Below are 13972 nucleotides of genomic sequence, written 5' to 3'. Positions count from 1 at the left end.
CGGTGGATTCGTAAGAATTGCAGCTAAGCGGGGTTAAAAATCAATAACAGAAGTCATAGAAGAATGCCAATTGGACGTTTTCATTCATATGGAATTTTATTGTTTGCACAGCTTTTGTGACATACTTTTTATTGTATTTTACCAACGCAGCATTGTTGACCGTTTATAGCAGAAAAATATTTTAAATTGCTTCAGCATCTGTCGACCTCTGCGTTTGGCCTTCTTTTTTCTTCCGTCATCTGAATATGTAGTGGGCCATCCTTTTTCAATTAGTTTCACTCCGTCTAAGATACTGGGTGATGAATTAAAAATGGGCATTGCTAATTTTGCAGTGTAAAATTTTCTAAAATTACTTTGCAGTCTTTTCTGAAAATACTCGTGGTATAGAAAGATATTCGGTAGAATTTGCAGCATTTTTTGATTTGTGTGTATAGGCAAGCACTTAGAACAGGATGTTGAAAAATACTCGTATAATTCGTGCCTTGTAGCGTGCCTTGGGAATATAAATTACGACACACAAAATCTTATAGGGGAATATACTTTTTGCAATGGAGCAGAAACCTTCAACATTTCTTCACCATTCTTGTCGTAGTAACGATAGTTTATTTGAAGTTATGTTTATATATAATACGTTTGAATGCCCATTTTAAAATCGAATGTAATCAATACGGATTTTGGGTTAGTGATTTAAAAACCTGATGCCCATTGTTAAAATTATAATTAAAAAACTATTATTTTGCTTACTACTAATTACACTCAAACCCTTCAGGTTTTTCCATATTCCTTATGTATCCAATTCCCTGTTTAGAGTACATCCCATCTATCCAATATTTAGGGTATATACCCTATGTATCTAAGAATATAAAAGCTCCTTGCTCTTGGATATATAGACTTTATATGGTATACACCTTACAACAATGCGTAGTGCTCTTTTGAATTTCAATTTACTTATCCACTATAAAAGAGCTACTTGAAATCTTTACAATACTACTTGTGTATTGTGGTATTACGCAACGCACAAACCAGTTTCTTGATGGAGAATATCGATACAAGAGTCTCAGTAGGTTGTGGAGTACTAAGACATGTTAACAACGTAATAAACAGGTTATGAGTTGTGTCAATGAGTTTGTAGATGGACGAACACAATGAATGACAATAGTTACAATCAAAAATTATGCATTGCAAAGTAAGAAAAGGTAAGCCAGTAATTAAGTTTAATTATCCAACAGATGGCGCCACCGTTTAATTTTAATATTTCCTAGTCATTGTAATTACTTCCCCCAGCCGAATGCAACAAAAACAAAATAAAGAAACGAGTTGGTCCAGTGTCTGTGCGTGTATCACGACGAAGAAAAAGTAATAAACAGTCACGTTCTTAAAGTGACAACACCTATTTTGGAGCCATTTTGCAGGCGAAATATTCACTTTTACCGATAAAAACAAGCCATTTTATTATTAAAAAATAAAAAAAAGACTGTTCTACGAACGTAAGCATTCCAGTTCGGGAATCGTTTTAGAGAAAAGGAATTTCTGTTGAAACGAAAAACATTGAATAAGCAAGGAAATAGTTGGAAAATCAATGTTTCCTATAGCTATAAATAGATGTCGATAGGAATCGATGAAGGAGAAATGAAAAAATAGGTTGGAAGACAGAAAAAAAGGAGAGTCGAGTTCGCAAGGTCTCCTCATAAATCACCGGCATCATGCAGCCAGGCCATCTACTATGTGCTGCCCTCTAGTGGAGAATAACGAGAAATATATCTTAAATGTGTCCATTCGAGCATTAACGTAAGATAAATGATTTTATGTACTAAAATATATCATCTATAAGGAACATTTGGTAATAGTTTATATATATACACCATATGTGTGTTTATCTGGCGAATTTTTCTTCTTCGTGTATAGAAAATATTTAAATGGAAGATCGGTTAGAGTATATAAACCTTTCTAAAAATACTACACAGTATTTTCAGTTTTATAGCTATTGAAAAGGCATAAAGAACGAGGGTATTTTATAGAAAAAATAAAAGTTTAAATTTTTATTTATCTTCCTTTTTTGAAAACCTGCAAAAGGGAAAATGCGTTGCTACAATAAAAAATGGTGTAACCCTTCTTCCTTCACACGTACCGTGACATTTGTCAACAGTTAAAATACGAACAGTTTACAGAAAACGAATAATTAAGTAAAAATTATTTTGAAATTCGTCTTCCTTTTGATCCATGGATATTCATCTTCTATTGCAGATGATGCAAAAAGGAATTGCAAAGTTGAAAGGTATGTGGTATATTTATTGATATTTTATAATATTTATACTATATTCTCTTGATAATATATAATTATTAACAATTCTTATTATGCAAAAAAATTGTTTAGTCTTTTTTGCTCTATAACTTTCGAGTAAAGTATTTCTATCGTTTAAACTTGCCTCCATTTTTAATTTCATCATAAAAAAGTCTTTGCATTAATGCTGTATTCGTATGTTAACTTTGCTGTTTTGCAAATGTGCGCTAGATGATATGCTGTAAAGGTACTGCTCTTGTACAAATCATCATCTTACAGCTCTTGTAAGTAATCATATACAAGAGCTGTAACACCTTTTAGATTATCAACGTTTGCATTCTGTAGCAATCTTTGCAAAGAAACAACTCATTATTGCTCTTGTACAAAAGGTGCATGTTGGTATCTGTGGGCGCACACACTTACTCAATACATTTGTAAAGATTGCTTAAAAGAGCTGTACGAAGATGCCAAAACGTGTCTTAATATAAGAGAAACATCTTTACAGCATATCATCGTGCATTCTATAGGAAATTTTTGCAAAAACAACAAAGTTGACATACGAATGCAGCATTAACGCAAAAAATCTTTTATGATAAAATTAAAAGTGGAGGCAAGTTTAAACGATAAAAATTCTTTACTCGAAAGCTTTAATGTGCAAAGAAAGGCTCTATAACAATAGGACGAGTGTAAAATATAATCAAATTTGCAAGAAAAGCCTTATAAAACAATAAAAATTCATAGATATCATAAAATTCAGTAGAAAAACAGCGCTTGAAATAAAAACAATGCGTACTAAAATATGATATTTTCTTTGATTTAAGATTAAAGAAGAGAAAAAATCATGTTTATCAACAGGAAGAAAAAAAAAGACACACGAAAGAAATTACATGCTGTAATATTTTATTAATGAATGTGGAATCAGTTAAGCAGCTTTAACCAGGCGAGATATTATTAAATTAAGCGTATAACCACTACCATGGATATAAAAATGATCATGTTCGACATTGCGAAAGCTTATCGGTTAAAGGATACATTATCATATCGTTGTCTAAAGCACATTAGCCTGTCAAAGAAACTTACAAGAAAACAATTGGATAATCATTTGCATCGATTACTCCAAGGTAACACCTGGAGGGGAAAAAAGTCTCTAACTTGCTTCTTTCTCTTCGAGATAATTTGTTTTCGAGTCAGGTCTCCAGGGACCAGATTTCTCTAGACTTGGCAGAATTGCCAAGGGAATTAAAAGTTTTTCCCCCACTCATTCTGCGGAGACTGATAATCATTATACATTGACAGTCTCGTCTTTGGATAAGAGTGAATCTTGAAAGGTTTGTCGACTGCCATCAAGAGCAGTTTGGTCCATATCCAAAGTCAATGCTAATGCAAAGCGTTTTGCAAGAGTAGAAAGAAAATTCTCCCTCGATTTTCTGTTAATATTTTTTCACTTTATTCCTCTTAAAATTACGGTGTAAATATAAAAGAAACGGGGGGGTACATTTTCTTAGATCCGGATTCGGAATTTGCAATGGAAGCATTTGGAGCGTACAGATAAAGCAATAACTTTTATTGAATTCCCTTTTGAATTTCGTATAAAATTCGAGATTCTTAAACAAGAAATCTTTGCAATTTTATGAAATTTCAGCGACGGAAAACTACTTTCGATAAATAAAAACATTTGCATACCTTGTGTGCAGATGTGTTTTTACAATAGATTTACATACTGAGAAAGTGGTGCTGTAGTTTGTTTATCACTTTTACGATAGATAAAAATATAGAATATCAATGATATAAGTGCTCTTTTTTTGCCTTTCCTCCCATTCTGAAAAGACAAACTCTCCTCTCTCCTGTCGATATCAGTCACAGCTGGCACGACACGAACCCCAAGAAACATGAGAGGCCCTTTTTTTAATATTTTCTCTCGATATTCTCTTCTAAACTTGATCGTGTTAATGCTTAGATGATTATTACGAGTTAAAGAAATATTTCAAAAGTCATTTGTAATTTTTTTTAAACTTTTTAAAACTTCGTATAAAAGTTTGGGGTTTACAAAATATTTTTTGAAAATTTTTCAATACAAAGAATTAAAAAAAAATGATGGTGCTCCATTTTTTTATGTATGTTTGATGAGGCGAAAGAGAAAACATTTTGTCATTTATGAACAATAGTCAAAATGTCTTTAAACTTTGATCTTTTTAAAGTTTTCGAAGAAAGAAGGAAGTGAGCAGCATTGTGTATTGTTGCAACACTTTGCAATGACTAGTTTCTGCTTATAAAGTAGTAAAAATTTCGCCTATAGTCAAACTTCTCGATTTAGCGCCATCTGAAACAGGCACTAAATCGAGTGCGGCGTTAAACAAGTCTCTCAAACAATGGGGTGTAAGCACTCAAGTTTGAGAGTCTGAAAGTCACGATAATAAAGTCGTTTGCTGTAAAAAAGATCGTACCGTTACTGAAGTGTTTTCTGTGTTTAATATTTATGAAAAGATTCATAAACATTCATTGATGCCATTTTGAACAGCGCTATATAGAAATTTGACAGTGTTTTCTATTATCGAAACGTTGTCGTTAATGTTTTAAGATGCGCTAAATCTTTTAAACTATAAAAAGAGACCATGTGTTTAAAGATATTACTGTCTCACAACTAAATTAAAAACGTGAACAAACCTATATGATTTGCTGTATATACATATCAAAATAAAAATTTTCTATAAGCGATGATACGTGAAACTTTCTAAAATTAGCAAAAAAAAAAAAAAAAAAAAACCACAAGTGGTTCTCCGCAATTTAAATGCTATTGGAATATTAAATTTCTTCCGCCAATCGCGCTAAAGCACTTAATTTCGCCATCCAATCCTCGTTATAAAATGAAAATTACTTAATATCTTACCCATTTCACACAGGACGATTTACGTTCACGAGAACTTTATCTTATTCACGCACATGTTCATGCAATTTATTAGCATAAAACTTAACAAATGAAAATCGCGTTTCATATAGCGCATTTATACAGATTCAAGCGCCGTTTCATGATGTGGAACGGTAGTTCAATAGGCACCCACATGCTTATCGAGTAGAATTCGGTTGCGTAACGAGACATGTCATGTTTCAATCGCTGAAACGCCCTAATGAAAATGTACACGCGCGAATGGAACGTGTAGTTACGAGCTCGAAAATCCATCCTAGTGTGCACGGAATATAAAATCGTCAAAAGAACACAAGGAGAATATTAAGATTTATCACACTGAACGTTGACAGACAAATTAAAATTCATGATAAATCCTAAAACTTAACAAAAGTTCAAACAAAGAGAGCAAGCAACTAAACCTATGTTAAAGTTTTTAAAAATAATTCCCTAGTTTATTTACTTATTTAACTGTCTGGCATCTTCGGAAACAGAATAATTTAATCATAATTAAGAACGGATGAATAATTAAAATGACGTTCCGCGGCTTTAACGCTATTACTTTGATCAGAATAAATGTTTGGAATAATTTCTACACATTAATTACAGCTATCGTACGTATGTTATTAAAGCAGAGTCATTACTATTGAACAAATCTTGCAAAATCGAAATAGTCAATATTTGAACGTGGAAACTCCAAGCAGTTGGTCATTTCGTACCCTTTTTTTTCTCCCAATCCAAACAAAACTATGATTTGACCGAAGTTACGTCACGAGCCTCGGGCCACACACAGACACACACTCAACTCTTCTTTCGTTCTCCTTTTTTTATCACATTTGTAAACAGAAAGCTGAAAACCTGGAGGAATAAAACTCACCACCTTCATCTTTCACCACAACCAAAAATTGCTTTTATACTTCCAAAGGTACTAATAACTAAATGGGGACGTAAAAGACTACTCCCTCTTTCTAACTGATCAAAATTGTGTTACAATAGCCTGGAGTGATGTGGAGTTATATCGGAAATTTTCATGTTTTTGTATTGGATTTTTTTGTACTGGGATGGTGGTAGTTACTCGTAGCAGCAATAGTGATGATTGTAAAAAAATGGAGCAACAGCAGTAGTTAGTAGTAGCAGCAGCAGAACACGATGTTACTGTATACTACTACTATTGTACAGCATCTAACAGTAGTGACACGTTGTTTCTATTAACGCCAGAATATCAATATGAAATATTACTGACGATAATAGCTATATGTAACCACAGTAATAACAGTAGTTGTAAAAGGAGGAAGATCATAATTGACCTTGTCTTAACTATATTAACCAATAAAGAAGAAATCTACAGTATGGTTGATTGTCTTTATCTGAATTACTTCTTCACTAATACTGATACAGGAGTCCTTCCCTTTCTTCACTTTTAGCTTATGTAGAGATGACACAAGTAAACGTATAACTTTTCCATAAGACTGCAAAGTTTAAAACTATGATTTGCATTACGCTAAAGTTGATTCTCAAGCTGTATCAGCTGTTATGGAATTGGACTCTTGTGGTGTTTTGCATATTTGGCACCCTAAAATATGCCTAATTTTTTGTGGTTAAAGGCCGAAGAGGTAGGGAGAAACAGACGGTCATGATTCATATCGCGAATGGGGTCGTACTTAAGATTTTATTCGTTATAAGCATTTATTAATACAATTATTTCTACCCTCAAAATTAAGCTTTTTACCATTTTATAATAATTAATAGTATGAAAAATGTTTTAATAAAGTATAACAGATGGCGCCACACGCAATTCTAAATTTTCATGCCTTGAAAGTTACGCAACTCGTTGCTAGATTTTCTTTACTATATTTTTACCATTCATTTTACTTGTATATGCAAATTATTACTACTTTAACATTATATTATTAAGTAAGTACAGTAAAATCTATATAAACCGGAATGGCAGGGTACCGAATATTTATTATTCCCAGCTTACCAGGTTTACAGGTTTTACTGTATTGCTTGCCTTGTTTCTTTTCTTTGATGATACGAATGCTGATGATGCAACATACAATTCACCCCCCGTACCCGCATCAGCAATTGTATGGAGTAGCATTAAAATTTATAACTTTCGCAGCATTTTTTTTTCAACCTGTAACAGTGATAATTCCTTTTATTAGAAGCTGCTGTCGAGAAGATATTAATATACTACATCTCGATCTCTAGCAGCATTAAGTAAGTCTCGTTTATAGTGTTACCGATATCTTTAGTTTCCCTCTTCTTTTTTGCCACTACAGCTGCATCTGGTAACAGTTTATCAATGCAGCACCCTCCAAATAATTTCTGTAGCCATAGCTGCATCTGCTTATACGAATAGTATCTGATACATCTTCTATCTCGTCATCTTTTTATTGCCATATCCGCATCTGCTAACACTAATTTCCTAGTGATATTTTTGTCACTGTAGCAGCACCTTATCATCTCGCAGCACTGTTACATTATCCTTTCTATTATTAAAACTGTGGCTCCAAATTCTTGGTATTTATTACCTACAAAGTGCTTTGTTTTTGTTGTAGTGTCAGCCACGGTTTTGTACTATTTAGTTTTACCAACCGGTGGTTCGCGAGCGCTTACTATAATGTTAATGTAACGGAGAGGAGTATCAAATTGGAAAAGGTTGAGTGTGTGCTGTTTTTAAGTAGTAAAGACGCTAATTGTTCGACGTTTTCAGATGCGAATGATTATAATTGAATCATTAAAAGATTTAACAGTATTTTTTGCGATAAAAATATACACTTTTTTACTGTTTAACGAGGAAATCTTGCGTAAGTTGTTGACACTTGTTTTCTGTTTTGCATGTTTTCGACTTTGTGGTTTCTAGAAATCGATAATGTGAATCATAATCAATAAAAGTTTTTCTGTACGTTTTTTCACGTCTGAAGAAGAAAAAACACCAGAAATTTAACTGGAATTTTGATTAAAGAAGAAGTATTTAATCCTTAATCCTCCTCTTCCACTTAATCCCTTTTTTTGACCATTAAATTTATGTTTTGTTTAAATGTTTAACGAAATTAAATCAATCCGTAACAATTTCCGATCAATATCATCACTATTTTATCCAAAAGTCCTCGCGATATTTCACCAAAACTGATCTAAATTTCACCAAACATCTGTTACTTCTTCCATCGATCGCATTACTGTTTATATATTTTATGATGTTTATCAATCTAAATAATTAAATATTGATTCTGCTACCGATATTTTCCGGAATTTTAATGCGTTTTTATGGTATTAGAAGTATATAATAATTAATTAATCGCCTAACAATACCTCGTTATCAGTATCACTTCCCTATCTTCAGCATTGTTTCGCGTGGATCTCTCGTCGCTTCGTGTTGGAATATATCAGAAACAATTGCTTTTCTTTGTCTATCCTATCAAATTCCTATCCTCTGTAATATTCTTTAACACGATTTCGTTTGTCACTTTATCTTCCTCTTTAATCTTTCTTTATCTGACTCCATAACTGCATCTACCCCCCTCCCCACTTTGTTTTCATTCCTCTTCGCATTCCTGATCATCCTCCTACTAAGAGGTATTTATTTGATTTCCTATGATAGAAGGGTGATCATAAGTGTTCTCTACACTTTGATCTCTATGGATCCTAATTAATAAATAGCCCTTTACTATTAACATCCATAAACAACCTTTCCTTGCAACTTCCAAAGCTGAGATGCAAAATTTGTCTTTGAATTTTTAATAAATAACTGCATTTTTTAAACAAAAAAAAACAGCCAAACACAGGAAACGTTACTGTATCCACGTTATAAAATAACAGCAGATGCAGTTTAATGTTGTATACAGTAAAACCTACCCTAAATGGAACCAGCCACACAGGAAAAAATATTCGGTACCGTGCAATTCCGATTTATACAGCTTTTACTGTAATATTATAACAGTAGTATTCGTACTATAATACTATAACACAGCAATACTGCATATATACACATGGACCAGTCTTGTAGTACTACAATGAAACAATGAAGTCTGTTCAAGACGGAACTTGCCTAAACGGGAGAAATTCTTCAGAACGGAACGATTTTTCTCCGTTAAAATAGACCTGTTCCAAACGGAAACCTGCCAAACAGGAAAAAATACTCGTTACCGCGCGATTCCTTTTAACACAGGTTTTATTTTATGTTGTATACGATACATACTATCAATACACGTGACCTACAATAAATTTTTATCAAAGCATGCATGCACTATTACCAGCATTAATTTACCAGCACAGGCCCTTGGAGGGCCTGTGCTGGTAAATTAATGCTGGTAATAGTATGGTTGATAGTATGTATCGTATACAACATAAAATAAAACCTGTGTTAAACGGAATCGCGCGGTAACGAGTAAAACATGCCCTAAACGGAACCTGCCACACAGGAAAAATTAGAAATCGATTCTACATACGTAACTTCAATATTTATAGAACAACAAACCAATAAAGGCCACATTTACATTTCCTCAGTGTCTGTTGTTCAGAGGAAAAGGCTGTATTTCATACATAAAATCACGCACCGATACACCAATAAATTTCGAGTCTTCGATGTAAGTTTACATATACGAAAATTCATTTTAAAAATACGAATACATTTTTTTTTTTTTTTAATACGAATACAGCAAAACCTGTATGAGCCGGAATGGCACGACACTGAATATGTAATTCCGTTTTAAACAGGTTTTGCAGTAAATAATTTTACAAAATGGATAAACAGGCTGGAAAATGAATGAATAAATAAATAAAAATGAGTAGTAGTACTGTAGTGACATACGTAAAGTGAATTTTTAGAAGATTTCGTTACTCGACGTGTTTAATGAATCACAAATCACTCGGAACTTAAATCATGTCAAGTAGGAAACTTAAAAATGATTTTTATATTCCACTTGAAAATGTTTAGTTGATGAATGTGTGGTATGCGGTATCTGCAATCATTGAAGATGCTCAGTTGATGTATGGACTGGCTGCTTCCATACGAAGTTATACATCAGCGCTTCTCCCTCTTCTCCTAAATTATTTACAACTTTAAAAATCATATTTTATATTTTATAACTCGATCCATTTGTGAAATTCCACTCGGTTTTCTATCTCTTACTGTAAACAAAAGTAAACATTCGGCTATTCTTTACTTCTTAGGCAATTTATATGCTATTCATATTGAATTGGGAGGGAGAGAAAGCTTTTTCGAAACGATAAACAATCCGAAAACAATATTGTTTTGTTGGCTTGCTGCGATATAGATTTATAGTGCGTAAATCTATATTCTCTTGCTGTTCTTTCTGGTTGTGATGCCGATTTTTTTCGATTAACACTACGGGAGTTATAAATTTGATGATTGTACAGAAAAATTGATACTGAAAATAGTAGTGTGTTGTGGGGATTTCATGTACAGTACACCCCTTCTGTTATATTACAGGATTAGACTTGGCACTAAGACAAAATCGCGAACTCACGACAATTGAACACTGGTTGTGGGGTTGGCGCCTGTCCACATGGAGTTTTGCGGGTTTTCTTCACCTTTTAACACCTAAATAGGGGCCAGTTTCCATTAGAAAGTCCTCTGCGGATGGCCCACTTGGCGAATTGCCTTAAACAAATAAACTGAATCGTAAGTCATTTACATGGAGGACCTTAAATCGATTTATAAAATTCACGTGTAAACAAGTAAAATTTTTCATTGTAGCGAATAATGTCAATACAATGACGTTGACATCTCCAAGAGAGTCCAGTGACAAATATAAAAATAAATGATGAATATTTATAGAATAACAAACACAGAAGCAAAGGAGTGTACATTTATCTGAATGCAATACTTAATAACTATGTTCAGATATATGTACTGTACAACCAGTTTAATCAAAAGTGGTGTCCAACGTTGGCCAAGTGGTTCAAAGCTACTGAACACTTCATGGTTTGGGTTTTTAGATTGGAGTTTTGATTTGGTGACCAAGCGAGTACTTTTGGGAAGATTTTATATGAGAAACACCCTATTTAGGCGTTAGAACATGAAGATAGCTATCTTCATGTTCTAACGCCTAAATAGGGTGTTTCTCATATAAAATCCTCCCAAAAGTACTCGCTTAGTCACCAAAATTCCTAATAAAAAGTGTATGGGTACTTACTGTATATTAGGAATGAGAAGTTAGATATGTAGAACAATACTTAGAATTTTTAAATTAAGACAATACTAGGAGAGCAGCTAAGAACACTTGGAGCAATCTCACGGTCATAACTAGTCTAACAATAGACAGACTCGAGAAGAAGAAATTAAAATATTTTTTTCAATAAAGTAAACATTACATTCTTCACACTTTATAACTTCGATTTCTTAATCAATAATCAATAACAGCTTGAACGAAATAGAACCAGAGGATGTGAATTAAATAAAACATAATTTTTAAATCTTGCAGGTGGTGTTTGAATTTAATTATATAGTTTTACTTTCCTGGCTGATAACAGCCAGGAAAGTAAAAATCGTTCAAAAAATGGTCCCCAAAGATTTTTAATATTTTTGGACTCGAGGGACCTTGAAATGTCAAGAAATGCAAAATATTGAGGGGTTTACTGTACGTATGAATGTTAGTTTGCAGGGGAAATTATGTTCACCCACTTTGACGTTTAATAACCCTGTACCTTTTTGATGAAATTTTCTGAAATTTTGCAGGGATCTTTGTGTATCAGGAGCTTTGGTGCTATTAAATTTTTTAGTTAAAGATAAGAAATGAGGCTATAGAGGTAGTCGCGTGTTATATCTCGAGTGGGGTCGAAAATGAAGATTCTACTCGTTATTAACATTTATAATTTTTTTTATAAAACTCATCTCTACCCTCAAAATGAAGCTTTTTGCCATTTTATAATTAAAAATATTTTAATACAATTAATTAAGTCTCGTAACAGATGGCACCATACACAACTTTAACTTTATTGCCAGGAAAGTTACATGACTCGTTGCTGGATTTTTATTTATAGAAAAGCAATCATTTAAATCGTTTTTTTTTTAAGTAAGCAGAATTAAACTACATACCAACAAAAAATTAACAGTTAATATTAATAACTAGAATAATTATGATTTATGCAAATTACCGAAAAATCTATTGGAAAAACAAATATCAAATATTGCATATGATAATTTCTCCAAGTATTGAGAAAGAACATAATTAAATTGCAAATTTGGTAATGTTCAACATTGAAATTAACTTTCATAGAAATCTCTTTAGTATTAGTTTATGTCAACATTACAGTAAACAAACATCAATTATTATTACAGTATAAGTGTATGAATGAATTTAATTAATAATTTGTTATCAATTCATATATTCGTTACTCCTCAAATTTACTCGAACGAAAAGATCTCTTCAACAGTTTATCAAATAAATTCTCAAGAGGAAGAGAAGAAATTTCTACAGTTTCCGGTTTCCAAAGATATTAAACATGATTAATTTTTTTTCGGTGTGTAATCCGCAAAATTAAAAATTCTTCGTGTTTCTTTCTCCCCCTCAACTTTCTCTCATAAATCCTCTTTATAATTCTTTTCCAATCACTGTAATTTGCATATAAATATTCATCTGATGAAAACGTATCAGGTAATCTGCACACAACTAAGAAACTTGCGTGTAATGTTCATTCGAGATGATTTTTTAGAAAGGTGTTTTACGTTTGTTTTTTCTATACAAAATGTAATGTGTATACTCATTAAAGTAAGTATAACATATTGCTTTCCCTGTAAATAACAAGTTTAAATGATAAAAATTAATAAAAATGGCGAGGGTAAATTTTTTCGTGAAGTTCTCGTAAGTCATTTCTTAACATTTAAATAAAAAATAATTTTTTATAAATTTTTAAAGGTATTTTTTGCTTGTTTTCGCTTGCTTATGCTTTAAAGTGGTTGCCTGTTTGTTAATTTATCACCTGTCATCCTTCCTGTATCAAATTCATTCAAAATATTGTAGTATAATGCGCATATGCTTATCCAATAAACAATCTTGATACAAATCAGAATAATGAATAAATATCACTGTTTAGAATGCTTTTGTAATGAATCATCGATAGACAAGACTAGTTCATAACAAAAAATAAACACGTGTGGCGGCATTAAAAGTACATCCTGTAATATAAAGCGCGTATGTGTCGTGTTATTAAAAACAGACTTGAATGAAAAATAAGGTTATGAACAGTTGAAGAAACGATCATTCTGCATTGTTTCAGAGAACAATCTCAGTTTTCAATATTTTAAATCTTTGCTTTGCAATGTTTGTGAATTGCATCACATGAAATTCAAGATGTGCCACTCCTTTAAACGTTTTAATGTTTGAAAGATCAAACAATTGCAATCTAATCCCTTGTAGAATTATTGAATTATAGAAGGGTTTACTTTGCAATTTCTATAAAAGTGAATAATCTGCAACACCTAAGATATTTGAAAGTTCTTTCCAAATGTGTTAAATTGCAGCATTTAAGCATTGACAAAGAAATCCACACCCAAGAGTTTGTTGCGTCATCACAAAGCTAAACTGTTGTAAAAACAGTTACTCGCCTAAATTACGTGTTATCTGCAATGAATCGGGATTTAAATAAGCAAAACAGATGAATAAATAAAGAGCAGGAAAAGAATATAGACAAGCATCCCCGAAAAAAAAACGGCAATATCTGATATTCATGCACAGAAAATACCTAACACAACAATGACTCTTAACACAAAACACTTACGCTACAGTTCACCCCCAATTGAATTACTTATAACTCAATGAAAC

General features: G+C 32.5%; 1 protein-coding gene across 1 annotated transcript in view; it reads right to left on the bottom strand.

Annotated features, from left to right (window-relative positions):
* Positions 1 to 13972, bottom strand: part of LOC136969016 (uncharacterized) — a 150173-nt gene that overhangs the window by 17713 nt on the left and 118488 nt on the right. The window lies entirely within an intron of this gene.

The sequence above is a fragment of the Centruroides vittatus genome, unplaced genomic scaffold (genome assembly GCF_030686945.1).
Source record: "Centruroides vittatus isolate TY-2023 unplaced genomic scaffold, ASM3068694v2 contig_1683, whole genome shotgun sequence".
Classification (NCBI taxonomy): Eukaryota; Metazoa; Arthropoda; class Arachnida; order Scorpiones; family Buthidae; genus Centruroides; species Centruroides vittatus.
The sequence above is the reverse complement of the archived record's forward strand: the minus strand, read 5'-3'. Positions and strand labels throughout refer to the sequence as shown.